Source organism: Ambystoma mexicanum, unplaced genomic scaffold, assembly GCF_040938575.1.
Source record: "Ambystoma mexicanum isolate Mex_15411 unplaced genomic scaffold, UKY_AmexF1_1 Mex_scaf20, whole genome shotgun sequence".
Taxonomy (NCBI): Eukaryota; Metazoa; Chordata; class Amphibia; order Caudata; family Ambystomatidae; genus Ambystoma; species Ambystoma mexicanum.
In genome coordinates, this window is record NW_027182434.1 from 2396235 (window position 1) to 2411549 (window position 15315).

The 15315-nt window shown below is 51.5% G+C and overlaps 18 non-coding genes across 18 annotated transcripts; 8 read left to right on the plus strand and 10 right to left on the minus strand.

Annotated features, from left to right (window-relative positions):
• Positions 1-489: 489 nt before the first annotated feature.
• Positions 490-561, plus strand: TRNAD-GUC (transfer RNA aspartic acid (anticodon GUC)). The gene has a single exon. It is a non-coding gene; the product is annotated as a tRNA-Asp (tRNA).
• A 774-nt stretch (positions 562-1335) lies between these two features.
• TRNAL-AAG (transfer RNA leucine (anticodon AAG)) lies at positions 1336-1417 on the minus strand. The gene has a single exon. It is a non-coding gene; the product is annotated as a tRNA-Leu (tRNA).
• A 541-nt stretch (positions 1418-1958) lies between these two features.
• Positions 1959-2030, plus strand: TRNAD-GUC (transfer RNA aspartic acid (anticodon GUC)). Its single transcript has one exon. It is a non-coding gene; the product is annotated as a tRNA-Asp (tRNA).
• Positions 2031-2804: 774 nt separating this feature from the next.
• On the minus strand, positions 2805-2886 carry TRNAL-AAG (transfer RNA leucine (anticodon AAG)). The gene has a single exon. It is a non-coding gene; the product is annotated as a tRNA-Leu (tRNA).
• A 541-nt stretch (positions 2887-3427) lies between these two features.
• Positions 3428-3499, plus strand: TRNAD-GUC (transfer RNA aspartic acid (anticodon GUC)). The gene has a single exon. It is a non-coding gene; the product is annotated as a tRNA-Asp (tRNA).
• A 774-nt stretch (positions 3500-4273) lies between these two features.
• TRNAL-AAG (transfer RNA leucine (anticodon AAG)) lies at positions 4274-4355 on the minus strand. Its single transcript has one exon. It is a non-coding gene; the product is annotated as a tRNA-Leu (tRNA).
• A 1372-nt stretch (positions 4356-5727) lies between these two features.
• TRNAL-AAG (transfer RNA leucine (anticodon AAG)) lies at positions 5728-5809 on the minus strand. The gene has a single exon. It is a non-coding gene; the product is annotated as a tRNA-Leu (tRNA).
• A 541-nt stretch (positions 5810-6350) lies between these two features.
• Positions 6351-6422, plus strand: TRNAD-GUC (transfer RNA aspartic acid (anticodon GUC)). Its single transcript has one exon. It is a non-coding gene; the product is annotated as a tRNA-Asp (tRNA).
• A 774-nt stretch (positions 6423-7196) lies between these two features.
• TRNAL-AAG (transfer RNA leucine (anticodon AAG)) lies at positions 7197-7278 on the minus strand. The gene has a single exon. It is a non-coding gene; the product is annotated as a tRNA-Leu (tRNA).
• Positions 7279-7819: 541 nt separating this feature from the next.
• On the plus strand, positions 7820-7891 carry TRNAD-GUC (transfer RNA aspartic acid (anticodon GUC)). The gene has a single exon. It is a non-coding gene; the product is annotated as a tRNA-Asp (tRNA).
• Positions 7892-8665: 774 nt separating this feature from the next.
• TRNAL-AAG (transfer RNA leucine (anticodon AAG)) lies at positions 8666-8747 on the minus strand. Its single transcript has one exon. It is a non-coding gene; the product is annotated as a tRNA-Leu (tRNA).
• A 541-nt stretch (positions 8748-9288) lies between these two features.
• TRNAD-GUC (transfer RNA aspartic acid (anticodon GUC)) lies at positions 9289-9360 on the plus strand. The gene has a single exon. It is a non-coding gene; the product is annotated as a tRNA-Asp (tRNA).
• Positions 9361-10134: 774 nt separating this feature from the next.
• On the minus strand, positions 10135-10216 carry TRNAL-AAG (transfer RNA leucine (anticodon AAG)). The gene has a single exon. It is a non-coding gene; the product is annotated as a tRNA-Leu (tRNA).
• A 1371-nt stretch (positions 10217-11587) lies between these two features.
• Positions 11588-11669, minus strand: TRNAL-AAG (transfer RNA leucine (anticodon AAG)). Its single transcript has one exon. It is a non-coding gene; the product is annotated as a tRNA-Leu (tRNA).
• A 1387-nt stretch (positions 11670-13056) lies between these two features.
• On the minus strand, positions 13057-13138 carry TRNAL-AAG (transfer RNA leucine (anticodon AAG)). Its single transcript has one exon. It is a non-coding gene; the product is annotated as a tRNA-Leu (tRNA).
• A 541-nt stretch (positions 13139-13679) lies between these two features.
• On the plus strand, positions 13680-13751 carry TRNAD-GUC (transfer RNA aspartic acid (anticodon GUC)). Its single transcript has one exon. It is a non-coding gene; the product is annotated as a tRNA-Asp (tRNA).
• A 774-nt stretch (positions 13752-14525) lies between these two features.
• TRNAL-AAG (transfer RNA leucine (anticodon AAG)) lies at positions 14526-14607 on the minus strand. The gene has a single exon. It is a non-coding gene; the product is annotated as a tRNA-Leu (tRNA).
• A 541-nt stretch (positions 14608-15148) lies between these two features.
• TRNAD-GUC (transfer RNA aspartic acid (anticodon GUC)) lies at positions 15149-15220 on the plus strand. Its single transcript has one exon. It is a non-coding gene; the product is annotated as a tRNA-Asp (tRNA).
• The last annotated feature ends 95 nt before the right edge of the window (positions 15221-15315 follow it).

Here is a 15315-nt window from a genome sequence, read left to right on the forward strand (position 1 = left end):
TGCTTTGCCTTTTCTCCTTGGAAAGTCTGGAGACAGGCAGTGGAAGGGCAGGCAAACTGTCAGGTGCGCAGAGGAGGGGAGACCATGAGGCAAGGTGGGAGATGGGGGCAAGAAGTGAGAAAAAAACTAATCGCAAGCTAGGGCAGGATTCGGAAAGTGAAGCCGAAAAGGGGCTTAGCATGCAGCCCAGGGGTTTCTTTGACTGTCCTAAGCCCACAGGGACTTTGCCGTCCTCAGCTCATGAGACTTGAGATAGGTAGCTTGATTTGCTGAGGAAATGCGGGATGACAGATTCAACTCTGGAGTCAAACATAGCCCGGAACTATCGCCTTAAACTGAGTTTTAAGCCTGGTGCCGATAAAAAGAAAGAAATTAGCCTTAGATCGGGCAAGCCGTTTGACGGGGGAAAATGAGACCCCCCTAGGCCAGCTAGGTGGTCGCTGGATGCTGTGCAGACATCAGCAGCTGTTCATTTCATGCCCTCACGTCTCCTCGTTAGTATAGTGGTCAGTATCCCCGCCTGTCACGCGGGAGACCGGGGTTCAATTCCCCGACGGGGAGGTTAAACCGTTTCTGGATTTTTTTTAGTTCTTGACAAATATTCTTGAAGATTAGGCTGAGTCAAGTAGGGAATGGGTGCCAAGAACTGACTCTTTAAGAAAAAAGCACCGGCAACGCTAGTCATCGTACAATATTTGTGCACAATTGCTTACATTAGGCGGCCGGTCCACTTTATTGAGTCCCCCTCAGCACCATTTAGTGCTCCTGTTGTCTGCGAAGTCCAAATTGTAACCCTGAATCAGTTCCTCTTCTGACCCTTTGTATCATGTTACATGACGAGTAATGATCACCTGTTAGCTTTATCCCTAATTATAACTCTCACTCTTTCCCTGCATCTAACCCTAGCTCTAATCCCATCATTAACCTCGGTCCGGGCACACGCGTGAACCCCTACTCTCATCTCAGCCTCTCCTGGTGATACATCACACCTGGGATCGTTTGCTCCCTGTGGGCTGTGGGAAATTTGCTACCAGCACGCCCTGGAAGTGGGGCTCATTCCGCTGCAACGGGAGGTCTTCCCAGGACGCGTCACAGCTCAACGCAAGAGCTCCTGGGTTTCGAAGGCTCTTGCAGCAAGCCTTCACAAAGCAGCAGGGAGCGCCGTTCCAGATGGGAAACTTGAGACTGGATGTCCAGAAAAGCAAGACGTCAGAAGCGAAACCTTTTTCCTGCAGGGTGTGGCATACCATCCGCTTGCTCATTGCGACAGAGGTGGCACTAATGAAGGAAGAGGTCAACGTTACGTTCTTCTTTAAAATGCAAGGCCAGGAAAAGTGGCAGCGGTGGGATTTGAACCCACGCCTCCGAAGAGACTGGAGCCTTAATCCAGCGCCTTAGACCGCTCGGCCACGCTACCTCCCTGCTAGTCGCCGAAAGCGGAACTTGACCCGTTGCCCGGCCCGCTTTAGTGCTTTGCCTTTTCTCCTTGGAAAGTCTGGAGACAGGCAGTGGAAGGGCAGGCAAACTGTCAGGTGCGCAGAGGAGGGGAGACCATGAGGCAAGGTGGGAGATGGGGGCAAGAAGTGAGAAAAAAACTAATCGCAAGCTAGGGCAGGATTCGGAAAGTGAAGCCGAAAAGGGGCTTAGCATGCAGCCCAGGGGTTTCTTTGACTGTCCTAAGCCCACAGGGACTTTGCCGTCCTCAGCTCATGAGACTTGAGATGGGTAGCTTGATTTGCTGAGGAAATGCGGGATGACAGATTCAACTCTGGAGTCAAACATAGCCCGGAACTATCGCCTTAAACTGAGTTTTAAGCCTGGTGCCGATAAAAAGAAAGAAATTAGCCTTAGATCGGGCAAGCCGTTTGACGGGGGAAAATGAGACCCCCCTAGGCCAGCTAGGTGGTCGCTGGATGCTGTGCAGACATCAGCAGCTGTTCATTTCATGCCCTCACGTCTCCTCGTTAGTATAGTGGTCAGTATCCCCGCCTGTCACGCGGGAGACCGGGGTTCAATTCCCCGACGGGGAGGTTAAACCGTTTCTGGATTTTTTTTAGTTCTTGACAAATATTCTTGAAGATTAGGCTGAGTCAAGTAGGGAATGGGTGCCAAGAACTGACTCTTTAAGAAAAAAGCACCGGCAACGCTAGTCATCGTACAATATTTGTGCACAATTGCTTACATTAGGCGGCCGGTCCACTTTATTGAGTCCCCCTCAGCACCATTTAGTGCTCCTGTTGTCTGCGAAGTCCAAATTGTAACCCTGAATCAGTTCCTCTTCTGACCCTTTGTATCATGTTACATGACGAGTAATGATCACCTGTTAGCTTTATCCCTAATTATAACTCTCACTCTTTCCCTGCATCTAACCCTAGCTCTAATCCCATCATTAACCTCGGTCCGGGCACACGCGTGAACCCCTACTCTCATCTCAGCCTCTCCTGGTGATACATCACACCTGGGATCGTTTGCTCCCTGTGGGCTGTGGGAAATTTGCTACCAGCACGCCCTGGAAGTGGGGCTCATTCCGCTGCAACGGGAGGTCTTCCCAGGACGCGTCACAGCTCAACGCAAGAGCTCCTGGGTTTCGAAGGCTCTTGCAGCAAGCCTTCACAAAGCAGCAGGGAGCGCCGTTCCAGATGGGAAACTTGAGACTGGATGTCCAGAAAAGCAAGACGTCAGAAGCGAAACCTTTTTCCTGCAGGGTGTGGCATACCATCCGCTTGCTCATTGCGACAGAGGTGGCACTAATGAAGGAAGAGGTCAACGTTACGTTCTTCTTTAAAATGCAAGGCCAGGAAAAGTGGCAGCGGTGGGATTTGAACCCACGCCTCCGAAGAGACTGGAGCCTTAATCCAGCGCCTTAGACCGCTCGGCCACGCTACCTCCCTGCTAGTCGCCGAAAGCGGAACTTGACCCGTTGCCCGGCCCGCTTTAGTGCTTTGCCTTTTCTCCTTGGAAAGTCTGGAGACAGGCAGTGGAAGGGCAGGCAAACTGTCAGGTGCGCAGAGGAGGGGAGACCATGAGGCAAGGTGGGAGATGGGGGCAAGAAGTGAGAAAAAAACTAATCGCAAGCTAGGGCAGGATTCGGAAAGTGAAGCCGAAAAGGGGCTTAGCATGCAGCCCAGGGGTTTCTTTGACTGTCCTAAGCCCACAGGGACTTTGCCGTCCTCAGCTCATGAGACTTGAGATGGGTAGCTTGATTTGCTGAGGAAATGCGGGATGACAGATTCAACTCTGGAGTCAAACATAGCCCGGAACTATCGCCTTAAACTGAGTTTTAAGCCTGGTGCCGATAAAAAGAAAGAAATTAGCCTTAGATCGGGCAAGCCGTTTGACGGGGGAAAATGAGACCCCCCTAGGCCAGCTAGGTGGTCGCTGGATGCTGTGCAGACATCAGCAGCTGTTCATTTCATGCCCTCATGTCTCCTCGTTAGTATAGTGGTCAGTATCCCCGCCTGTCACGCGGGAGACCGGGGTTCAATTCCCCGACGGGGAGGTTAAACCGTTTCTGGATTTTTTTTAGTTCTTGACAAATATTCTTGAAGATTAGGCTGAGTCAAGTAGGGAATGGGTGCCAAGAACTGACTCTTTAAGAAAAAAGCACCGGCAACGCTAGTCATCGTACAATATTTGTGCACAATTGCTTACATTAGGCGGCCGGTCCACTTTATTGAGTCCCCCTCAGCACCATTTAGTGCTCCTGTTGTCTGCGAAGTCCAAATTGTAACCCTGAATCAGTTCCTCTTCTGACCCTTTGTATCATGTTACATGACGAGTAATGATCACCTGTTAGCTTTATCCCTAATTATAACTCTCACTCTTTCCCTGCATCTAACCCTAGCTCTAATCCCATCATTAACCTCGGTCCGGGCACACGCGTGAACCCCTACTCTCATCTCAGCCTCTCCTGGTGATACATCACACCTGGGATCGTTTGCTCCCTGTGGGCTGTGGGAAATTTGCTACCAGCACGCCCTGGAAGTGGGGCTCATTCCGCTGCAACGGGAGGTCTTCCCAGGACGCGTCACAGCTCAACGCAAGAGCTCCTGGGTTTCGAAGGCTCTTGCAGCAAGCCTTCACAAAGCAGCAGGGAGCGCCGTTCCAGATGGGAAACTTGAGACTGGATGTCCAGAAAAGCAAGACGTCAGAAGCGAAACCTTTTTCCTGCAGGGTGTGGCATACCATCCGCTTGCTCATTGCGACAGAGGTGGCACTAATGAAGGAAGAGGTCAACGTTACGTTCTTCTTTAAAATGCAAGGCCAGGAAAAGTGGCAGCGGTGGGATTTGAACCCACGCCTCCGAAGAGACTGGAGCCTTAATCCAGCGCCTTAGACCGCTCGGCCACGCTACCTCCCTGCTAGTCGCCGAAAGCGGAACTTGACCCGTTGCCCGGCCCGCTTTAGTGCTTTGCCTTTTCTCCTTGGAAAGTCTGGAGACAGGCAGTGGAAGGGCAGGCAAACTGTCAGGTGCGCAGAGGAGGGGAGACCATGAGGCAAGGTGGGAGATGGGGGCAAGAAGTGAGAAAAAAACTAATCGCAAGCTAGGGCAGGATTCGGAAAGTGAAGCCGAAAAGGGGCTTAGCATGCAGCCCAGGGGTTTCTTTGACTGTCCTAAGCCCACAGGGACTTTGCCGTCCTCAGCTCATGAGACTTGAGATGGGTAGCTTGATTTGCTGAGGAAATGCGGGATGACAGATTCAACTCTGGAGTCAAACATAGCCCGGAACTATCGCCTTAAACTGAGTTTTAAGCCTGGTGCCGATAAAAAGAAAGAAATTAGCCTTAGATCGGGCAAGCCGTTTGACGGGGGAAAATGAGACCCCCCTAGGCCAGCTAGGTGGTCGCTGGATGCTGTGCAGACATCAGCAGCTGTTCATTTCATGCCCTCACGTCTCCTCGTTAGTATAGTGGTCAGTATCCCCGCCTGTCACGCGGGAGACCGACGGGGCGGTTAAACCTTTTCTGGATTTTTTTTAGTTCTTGACAAATATTCTTGAAGATTAGGCTGAGTCAAGTAGGGAATGGGTGCCAAGAACTGACTCTTTAAGAAAAAAGCACCGGCAACGCTAGTCATCGTACAATATTTGTGCACAATTGCTTACATTAGGCGGCCGGTCCACTTTATTGAGTCCCCCTCAGCACCATTTAGTGCTCCTGTTGTCTGCGAAGTCCAAATTGTAACCCTGAATCAGTTCCTCTTCTGACCCTTTGTATCATGTTACATGACGAGTAATGATCACCTGTTAGCTTTATCCCTAATTATAACTCTCACTCTTTCCCTGCATCTAACCCTAGCTCTAATCCCATCATTAACCTCGGTCCGGGCACACGCGTGAACCCCTACTCTCATCTCAGCCTCTCCTGGTGATACATCACACCTGGGATCGTTTGCTCCCTGTGGGCTGTGGGAAATTTGCTACCAGCACGCCCTGGAAGTGGGGCTCATTCCGCTGCAACGGGAGGTCTTCCCAGGACGCGTCACAGCTCAACGCAAGAGCTCCTGGGTTTCGAAGGCTCTTGCAGCAAGCCTTCACAAAGCAGCAGGGAGCGCCGTTCCAGATGGGAAACTTGAGACTGGATGTCCAGAAAAGCAAGACGTCAGAAGCGAAACCTTTTTCCTGCAGGGTGTGGCATACCATCCGCTTGCTCATTGCGACAGAGGTGGCACTAATGAAGGAAGAGGTCAACGTTACGTTCTTCTTTAAAATGCAAGGCCAGGAAAAGTGGCAGCGGTGGGATTTGAACCCACGCCTCCGAAGAGACTGGAGCCTTAATCCAGCGCCTTAGACCGCTCGGCCACGCTACCTCCCTGCTAGTCGCCGAAAGCGGAACTTGACCCGTTGCCCGGCCCGCTTTAGTGCTTTGCCTTTTCTCCTTGGAAAGTCTGGAGACAGGCAGTGGAAGGGCAGGCAAACTGTCAGGTGCGCAGAGGAGGGGAGACCATGAGGCAAGGTGGGAGATGGGGGCAAGAAGTGAGAAAAAAACTAATCGCAAGCTAGGGCAGGATTCGGAAAGTGAAGCCGAAAAGGGGCTTAGCATGCAGCCCAGGGGTTTCTTTGACTGTCCTAAGCCCACAGGGACTTTGCCGTCCTCAGCTCATGAGACTTGAGATGGGTAGCTTGATTTGCTGAGGAAATGCGGGATGACAGATTCAACTCTGGAGTCAAACATAGCCCGGAACTATCGCCTTAAACTGAGTTTTAAGCCTGGTGCCGATAAAAAGAAAGAAATTAGCCTTAGATCGGGCAAGCCGTTTGACGGGGGAAAATGAGACCCCCCTAGGCCAGCTAGGTGGTCGCTGGATGCTGTGCAGACATCAGCAGCTGTTCATTTCATGCCCTCACGTCTCCTCGTTAGTATAGTGGTCAGTATCCCCGCCTGTCACGCGGGAGACCGGGGTTCAATTCCCCGACGGGGAGGTTAAACCGTTTCTGGATTTTTTTTAGTTCTTGACAAATATTCTTGAAGATTAGGCTGAGTCAAGTAGGGAATGGGTGCCAAGAACTGACTCTTTAAGAAAAAAGCACCGGCAACGCTAGTCATCGTACAATATTTGTGCACAATTGCTTACATTAGGCGGCCGGTCCACTTTATTGAGTCCCCCTCAGCACCATTTAGTGCTCCTGTTGTCTGCGAAGTCCAAATTGTAACCCTGAATCAGTTCCTCTTCTGACCCTTTGTATCATGTTACATGACGAGTAATGATCACCTGTTAGCTTTATCCCTAATTATAACTCTCACTCTTTCCCTGCATCTAACCCTAGCTCTAATCCCATCATTAACCTCGGTCCGGGCACACGCGTGAACCCCTACTCTCATCTCAGCCTCTCCTGGTGATACATCACACCTGGGATCGTTTGCTCCCTGTGGGCTGTGGGAAATTTGCTACCAGCACGCCCTGGAAGTGGGGCTCATTCCGCTGCAACGGGAGGTCTTCCCAGGACGCGTCACAGCTCAACGCAAGAGCTCCTGGGTTTCGAAGGCTCTTGCAGCAAGCCTTCACAAAGCAGCAGGGAGCGCCGTTCCAGATGGGAAACTTGAGACTGGATGTCCAGAAAAGCAAGACGTCAGAAGCGAAACCTTTTTCCTGCAGGGTGTGGCATACCATCCGCTTGCTCATTGCGACAGAGGTGGCACTAATGAAGGAAGAGGTCAACGTTACGTTCTTCTTTAAAATGCAAGGCCAGGAAAAGTGGCAGCGGTGGGATTTGAACCCACGCCTCCGAAGAGACTGGAGCCTTAATCCAGCGCCTTAGACCGCTCGGCCACGCTACCTCCCTGCTAGTCGCCGAAAGCAGAACTTGACCCGTTGCCCGGCCCGCTTTAGTGCTTTGCCTTTTCTCCTTGGAAAGTCTGGAGACAGGCAGTGGAAGGGCAGGCAAACTGTCAGGTGCGCAGAGGAGGGGAGACCATGAGGCAAGGTGGGAGATGGGGGCAAGAAGTGAGAAAAAAACTAATCGCAAGCTAGGGCAGGATTCGGAAAGTGAAGCCGAAAAGGGGCTTAGCATGCAGCCCAGGGGTTTCTTTGACTGTCCTAAGCCCACAGGGACTTTGCCGTCCTCAGCTCATGAGACTTGAGATGGGTAGCTTGATTTGCTGAGGAAATGCGGGATGACAGATTCAACTCTGGAGTCAAACATAGCCCGGAACTATCGCCTTAAACTGAGTTTTAAGCCTGGTGCCGATAAAAAGAAAGAAATTAGCCTTAGATCGGGCAAGCCGTTTGACGGGGGAAAATGAGACCCCCCTAGGCCAGCTAGGTGGTCGCTGGATGCTGTGCAGACATCAGCAGCTGTTCATTTCATGCCCTCACGTCTCCTCGTTAGTATAGTGGTCAGTATCCCCGCCTGTCACGCGGGAGACCGGGGTTCAATTCCCCGACGGGGAGGTTAAACCGTTTCTGGATTTTTTTTAGTTCTTGACAAATATTCTTGAAGATTAGGCTGAGTCAAGTAGGGAATGGGTGCCAAGAACTGACTCTTTAAGAAAAAAGCACCGGCAACGCTAGTCATCGTACAATATTTGTGCACAATTGCTTACATTAGGCGGCCGGTCCACTTTATTGAGTCCCCCTCAGCACCATTTAGTGCTCCTGTTGTCTGCGAAGTCCAAATTGTAACCCTGAATCAGTTCCTCTTCTGACCCTTTGTATCATGTTACATGACGAGTAATGATCGCCTGTTAGCTTTATCCCTAATTATAACTCTCACTCTTTCCCTGCATCTAACCCTAGCTCTAATCCCATCATTAACCTCGGTCCGGGCACACGCGTGAACCCCTACTCTCATCTCAGCCTCTCCTGGTGATACATCACACCTGGGATCGTTTGCTCCCTGTGGGCTGTGGGAAATTTGCTACCAGCACGCCCTGGAAGTGGGGCTCATTCCGCTGCAACGGGAGGTCTTCCCAGGACGCGTCACAGCTCAACGCAAGAGCTCCTGGGTTTCGAAGGCTCTTGCAGCAAGCCTTCACAAAGCAGCAGGGAGCGCCGTTCCAGATGGGAAACTTGAGACTGGATGTCCAGAAAAGCAAGACGTCAGAAGCGAAACCTTTTTCCTGCAGGGTGTGGCATACCATCCGCTTGCTCATTGCGACAGAGGTGGCACTAATGAAGGAAGAGGTCAACGTTACGTTCTTCTTTAAAATGCAAGGCCAGGAAAAGTGGCAGCGGTGGGATTTGAACCCACGCCTCCGAAGAGACTGGAGCCTTAATCCAGCGCCTTAGACCGCTCGGCCACGCTACCTCCCGGCTAGTCGCCGAAAGCGGAACTTGACCCGTTGCCCGGCCCGCTTTAGTGCTTTGCCTTTTCTCCTTGGAAAGTCTGGAGACAGGCAGTGGAAGGGCAGGCAAACTGTCAGGTGCGCAGAGGAGGGGAGACCATGAGGCAAGGTGGGAGATGGGGGCAAGAAGTGAGAAAAAAACTAATCGCAAGCTAGGGCAGGATTCGGAAAGTGAAGCCGAAAAGGGGCTTAGCATGCAGCCCAGGGGTTTCTTTGACTGTCCTAAGCCCACAGGGACTTTGCCGTCCTCAGCTCATGAGACTTGAGATGGGTAGCTTGATTTGCTGAGGAAATGCGGGATGACAGATTCAACTCTGGAGTCAAACATAGCCCGGAACTATCGCCTTAAACTGAGTTTTAAGCCTGGTGCCGATAAAAAGAAAGAAATTAGCCTTAGATCGGGCAAGCCGTTTGACGGGGGAAAATGAGACCCCCCTAGGCCAGCTAGGTGGTCGCTGGATGCTGTGCAGACATCAGCAGCTGTTCATTTCATGCCCTCACGTCTCCTCGTTAGTATAGTGGTCAGTATCCCCGCCTGTCACGCGGGAGACCGGGGTTCAATTCCCCGACGGGGAGGTTAAACCGTTTCTGGATTTTTTTTAGTTCTTGACAAATATTCTTGAAGATTAGGCTGAGTCAAGTAGGGAATGGGTGCCAAGAACTGACTCTTTAAGAAAAAAGCACCGGCAACGCTAGTCATCGTACAATATTTGTGCACAATTGCTTACATTAGGCGGCCGGTCCACTTTATTGAGTCCCCCTCAGCACCATTTAGTGCTCCTGTTGTCTGCGAAGTCCAAATTGTAACCCTGAATCAGTTCCTCTTCTGACCCTTTGTATCATGTTACATGACGAGTAATGATCACCTGTTAGCTTTATCCCTAATTATAACTCTCACTCTTTCCCTGCATCTAACCCTAGCTCTAATCCCATCATTAACCTCGGTCCGGGCACACGCGTGAACCCCTACTCTCATCTCAGCCTCTCCTGGTGATACATCACACCTGGGATCGTTTGCTCCCTGTGGGCTGTGGGAAATTTGCTACCAGCACGCCCTGGAAGTGGGGCTCATTCCGCTGCAACGGGAGGTCTTCCCAGGACGCGTCACAGCTCAACGCAAGAGCTCCTGGGTTTCGAAGGCTCTTGCAGCAAGCCTTCACAAAGCAGCAGGGAGCGCCGTTCCAGATGGGAAACTTGAGACTGGATGTCCAGAAAAGCAAGACGTCAGAAGCGAAACCTTTTTCCTGCAGGGTGTGGCATACCATCCGCTTGCTCATTGCGACAGAGGTGGCACTAATGAAGGAAGAGGTCAACGTTACGTTCTTCTTTAAAATGCAAGGCCAGGAAAAGTGGCAGCGGTGGGATTTGAACCCACGCCTCCGAAGAGACTGGAGCCTTAATCCAGCGCCTTAGACCGCTCGGCCACGCTACCTCCCTGCTAGTCGCCGAAAGCGGAACTTGACCCGTTGCCCGGCCCGCTTTAGTGCTTTGCCTTTTCTCCTTGGAAAGTCTGGAGACAGGCAGTGGAAGGGCAGGCAAACTGTCAGGTGCGCAGAGGAGGGGAGACCATGAGGCAAGGTGGGAGATGGGGGCAAGAAGTGAGAAAAAAACTAATCGCAAGCTAGGGCAGGATTCGGAAAGTGAAGCCGAAAAGGGGCTTAGCATGCAGCCCAGGGGTTTCTTTGACTGTCCTAAGCCCACAGGGACTTTGCCGTCCTCAGCTCATGAGACTTGAGATGGGTAGCTTGATTTGCTGAGGAAATGCGGGATGACAGATTCAACTCTGGAGTCAAACATAGCCCGGAACTATCGCCTTAAACTGAGTTTTAAGCCTGGTGCCGATAAAAAGAAAGAAATTAGCCTTAGATCGGGCAAGCCGTTTGACGGGGGAAAATGAGACCCCCCTAGGCCAGCTAGGTGGTCGCTGGATGCTGTGCAGACATCAGCAGCTGTTCATTTCATGCCCTCACGTCTCCTCGTTAGTATAGTGGTCAGTATCGAGACCGGGGTTCAATTCCCCGACGGGGAGGTTAAACCTTTTCTGGATTTTTTTTAGTTCTTGACAAATATTCTTGAAGATTAGGCTGAGTCAAGTAGGGAATGGGTGCCAAGAACTGACTCTTTAAGAAAAAAGCACCGGCAACGCTAGTCATCGTACAATATTTGTGCACAATTGCTTACATTAGGCGGCCGGTCCACTTTATTGAGTCCCCCTCAGCACCATTTAGTGCTCCTGTTGTCTGCGAAGTCCAAATTGTAACCCTGAATCAGTTCCTCTTCTGACCCTTTGTATCATGTTACATGACGAGTAATGATCACCTGTTAGCTTTATCCCTAATTATAACTCTCACTCTTTCCCTGCATCTAACCCTAGCTCTAATCCCATCATTAACCTCGGTCCGGGCACACGCGTGAACCCCTACTCTCATCTCAGCCTCTCCTGGTGATACATCACACCTGGGATCGTTTGCTCCCTGTGGGCTGTGGGAAATTTGCTACCAGCACGCCCTGGAAGTGGGGCTCATTCCGCTGCAACGGGAGGTCTTCCCAGGACGCGTCACAGCTCAACGCAAGAGCTCCTGGGTTTCGAAGGCTCTTGCAGCAAGCCTTCACAAAGCAGCAGGGAGCGCCGTTCCAGATGGGAAACTTGAGACTGGATGTCCAGAAAAGCAAGACGTCAGAAGCGAAACCTTTTTCCTGCAGGGTGTGGCATACCATCCGCTTGCTCATTGCGACAGAGGTGGCACTAATGAAGGAAGAGGTCAACGTTACGTTCTTCTTTAAAATGCAAGGCCAGGAAAAGTGGCAGCGGTGGGATTTGAACCCACGCCTCCGAAGAGACTGGAGCCTTAATCCAGCGCCTTAGACCGCTCGGCCACGCTACCTCCCTGCTAGTCGCCGAAAGCGGAACTTGACCCGTTGCCCGGCCCGCTTTAGTGCTTTGCCTTTTCTCCTTGGAAAGTCTGGAGACAGGCAGTGGAAGGGCAGGCAAACTGTCAGGTGCGCAGAGGAGGGGAGACCATGAGGCAAGGTGGGAGATGGGGGCAAGAAGTGAGAAAAAAACTAATCGCAAGCTAGGGCAGGATTCGGAAAGTGAAGCCGAAAAGGGGCTTAGCATGCAGCCCAGGGGTTTCTTTGACTGTCCTAAGCCCACAGGGACTTTGCCGTCCTCAGCTCATGAGACTTGAGATGGGTAGCTTGATTTGCTGAGGAAATGCGGGATGACAGATTCAACTCTGGAGTCAAACATAGCCCGGAACTATCGCCTTAAACTGAGTTTTAAGCCTGGTGCCGATAAAAAGAAAGAAATTAGCCTTAGATCGGGCAAGCCGTTTGACGGGGGAAAATGAGACCCCCCTAGGCCAGCTAGGTGGTCGCTGGATGCTGTGCAGACATCAGCAGCTGTTCATTTCATGCCCTCACGTCTCCTCGTTAGTATAGTGGTCAGTATCCCCGCCTGTCACGTGGGAGACCGGGGTTCAATTCCCCGACGGGGAGGTTAAACCGTTTCTGGATTTTTTTTAGTTCTTGACAAATATTCTTGAAGATTAGGCTGAGTCAAGTAGGGAATGGGTGCCAAGAACTGACTCTTTAAGAAAAAAGCACCGGCAACGCTAGTCATCGTACAATATTTGTGCACAATTGCTTACATTAGGCGGCCGGTCCACTTTATTGAGTCCCCCTCAGCACCATTTAGTGCTCCTGTTGTCTGCGAAGTCCAAATTGTAACCCTGAATCAGTTCCTCTTCTGACCCTTTGTATCATGTTACATGACGAGTAATGATCACCTGTTAGCTTTATCCCTAATTATAACTCTCACTCTTTCCCTGCATCTAACCCTAGCTCTAATCCCATCATTAACCTCGGTCCGGGCACACGCGTGAACCCCTACTCTCATCTCAGCCTCTCCTGGTGATACATCACACCTGGGATCGTTTGCTCCCTGTGGGCTGTGGGAAATTTGCTACCAGCACGCCCTGGAAGTGGGGCTCATTCCGCTGCAACGGGAGGTCTTCCCAGGACGCGTCACAGCTCAACGCAAGAGCTCCTGGGTTTCGAAGGCTCTTGCAGCAAGCCTTCACAAAGCAGCAGGGAGCGCCGTTCCAGATGGGAAACTTGAGACTGGATGTCCAGAAAAGCAAGACGTCAGAAGCGAAACCTTTTTCCTGCAGGGTGTGGCATACCATCCGCTTGCTCATTGCGACAGAGGTGGCACTAATGAAGGAAGAGGTCAACGTTACGTTCTTCTTTAAAATGCAAGGCCAGGAAAAGTGGCAGCGGTGGGATTTGAACCCACGCCTCCGAAGAGACTGGAGCCTTAATCCAGCGCCTTAGACCGCTCGGCCACGCTACCTCCCTGCTAGTCGCCGAAAGCGGAACTTGACCCGTTGCCCGGCCCGCTTTAGTGCTTTGCCTTTTCTCCTTGGAAAGTCTGGAGACAGGCAGTGGAAGGGCAGGCAAACTGTCAGGTGCGCAGAGGAGGGGAGACCATGAGGCAAGGTGGGAGATGGGGGCAAGAAGTGAGAAAAAAACTAATCGCAAGCTAGGGCAGGATTCGGAAAGTGAAGCCGAAAAGGGGCTTAGCATGCAGCCCAGGGGTTTCTTTGACTGTCCTAAGCCCACAGGGACTTTGCCGTCCTCAGCTCATGAGACTTGAGATGGGTAGCTTGATTTGCTGAGGAAATGCGGGATGACAGATTCAACTCTGGAGTCAAACATAGCCCGGAACTATCGCCTTAAACTGAGTTTTAAGCCTGGTGCCGATAAAAAGAAAGAAATTAGCCTTAGATCGGGCAAGCCGTTTGACGGGGGAAAATGAGACCCCCCTAGGCCAGCTAGGTGGTCGCTGGATGCTGTGCAGACATCAGCAGCTGTTCATTTCATGCCCTCACGTCTCCTCGTTAGTATAGTGGTCAGTATCCCCGCCTGTCACGCGGGAGACCGGGGTTCAATTCCCCGACGGGGAGGTTAAACCGTTTCTGGATTTTTTTTAGTTCTTGACAAATATTCTTGAAGATTAGGCTGAGTCAAGTAGGGAATGGGTGCCAAGAACTGACTCTTTAAGAAAAAAGCACCGGCAACGCTAGTCATCGTACAATATTTGTGCACAATTGCTTACATTAGGCGGCCGGTCCACTTTATTGAGTCCCCCTCAGCACCATTTAGTGCTCCTGTTGTCTGCGAAGTCCAAATTGTAACCCTGAATCAGTTCCTCTTCTGACCCTTTGTATCATGTTACATGACGAGTAATGATCACCTGTTAGCTTTATCCCTAATTATAACTCTCACTCTTTCCCTGCATCTAACCCTAGCTCTAATCCCATCATTAACCTCGGTCCGGGCACACGCGTGAACCCCTACTCTCATCTCAGCCTCTCCTGGTGATACATCACACCTGGGATCGTTTGCTCCCTGTGGGCTGTGGGAAATTTGCTACCAGCACGCCCTGGAAGTGGGGCTCATTCCGCTGCAACGGGAGGTCTTCCCAGGACGCGTCACAGCTCAACGCAAGAGCTCCTGGGTTTCGAAGGCTCTTGCAGCAAGCCTTCACAAAGCAGCAGGGAGCGCCGTTCCAGATGGGAAACTTGAGACTGGATGTCCAGAAAAGCAAGACGTCAGAAGCGAAACCTTTTTCCTGCAGGGTGTGGCATACCATCCGCTTGCTCATTGCGACAGAGGTGGCACTAATGAAGGAAGAGGTCAACGTTACGTTCTTCTTTAAAATGCAAGGCCAGGAAAAGTGGCAGCGGTGGGATTTGAACCCACGCCTCCGAAGAGACTGGAGCCTTAATCCAGCGCCTTAGACCGCTCGGCCACGCTACCTCCATGCTAGTCGCCGAAAGCGGAACTTGACCCGTTGCCCGGCCCGCTTTAGTGCTTTGCCTTTTCTCCTTGGAAAGTCTGGAGACAGGCAGTGGAAGGGCAGGCAAACTGTCAGGTGCGCAGAGGAGGGGAGACCATGAGGCAAGGTGGGAGATGGGGGCAAGAAGTGAGAAAAAAACTAATCGCAAGCTAGGGCAGGATTCGGAAAGTGAAGCCGAAAAGGGGCTTAGCATGCAGCCCAGGGGTTTCTTTGACTGTCCTAAGCCCACAGGGACTTTGCCGTCCTCAGCTCATGAGACTTGAGATGGGTAGCTTGATTTGCTGAGGAAATGCGGGATGACAGATTCAACTCTGGAGTCAAACATAGCCCGGAACTATCGCCTTAAACTGAGTTTTAAGCCTGGTGCCGATAAAAAGAAAGAAATTAGCCTTAGATCGGGCAAGCCGTTTGACGGGGGAAAATGAGACCCCCCTAGGCCAGCTAGGTGGTCGCTGGATGCTGTGCAGACATCAGCAGCTGTTCATTTCATGCCCTCACGTCTCCTCGTTAGTATAGTGGTCAGTATCCCCGCCTGTCACGCGGGAGACCGGGGTTCAATTCCCCGACGGGGAGGTTAAACCGTTTCTGGATTTTTTTTAGTTCTTGACAAATATTCTTGAAGATTAGGCTGAGTCAAGTAGGGAATGGGTGCCAAGAACTGACTCTTT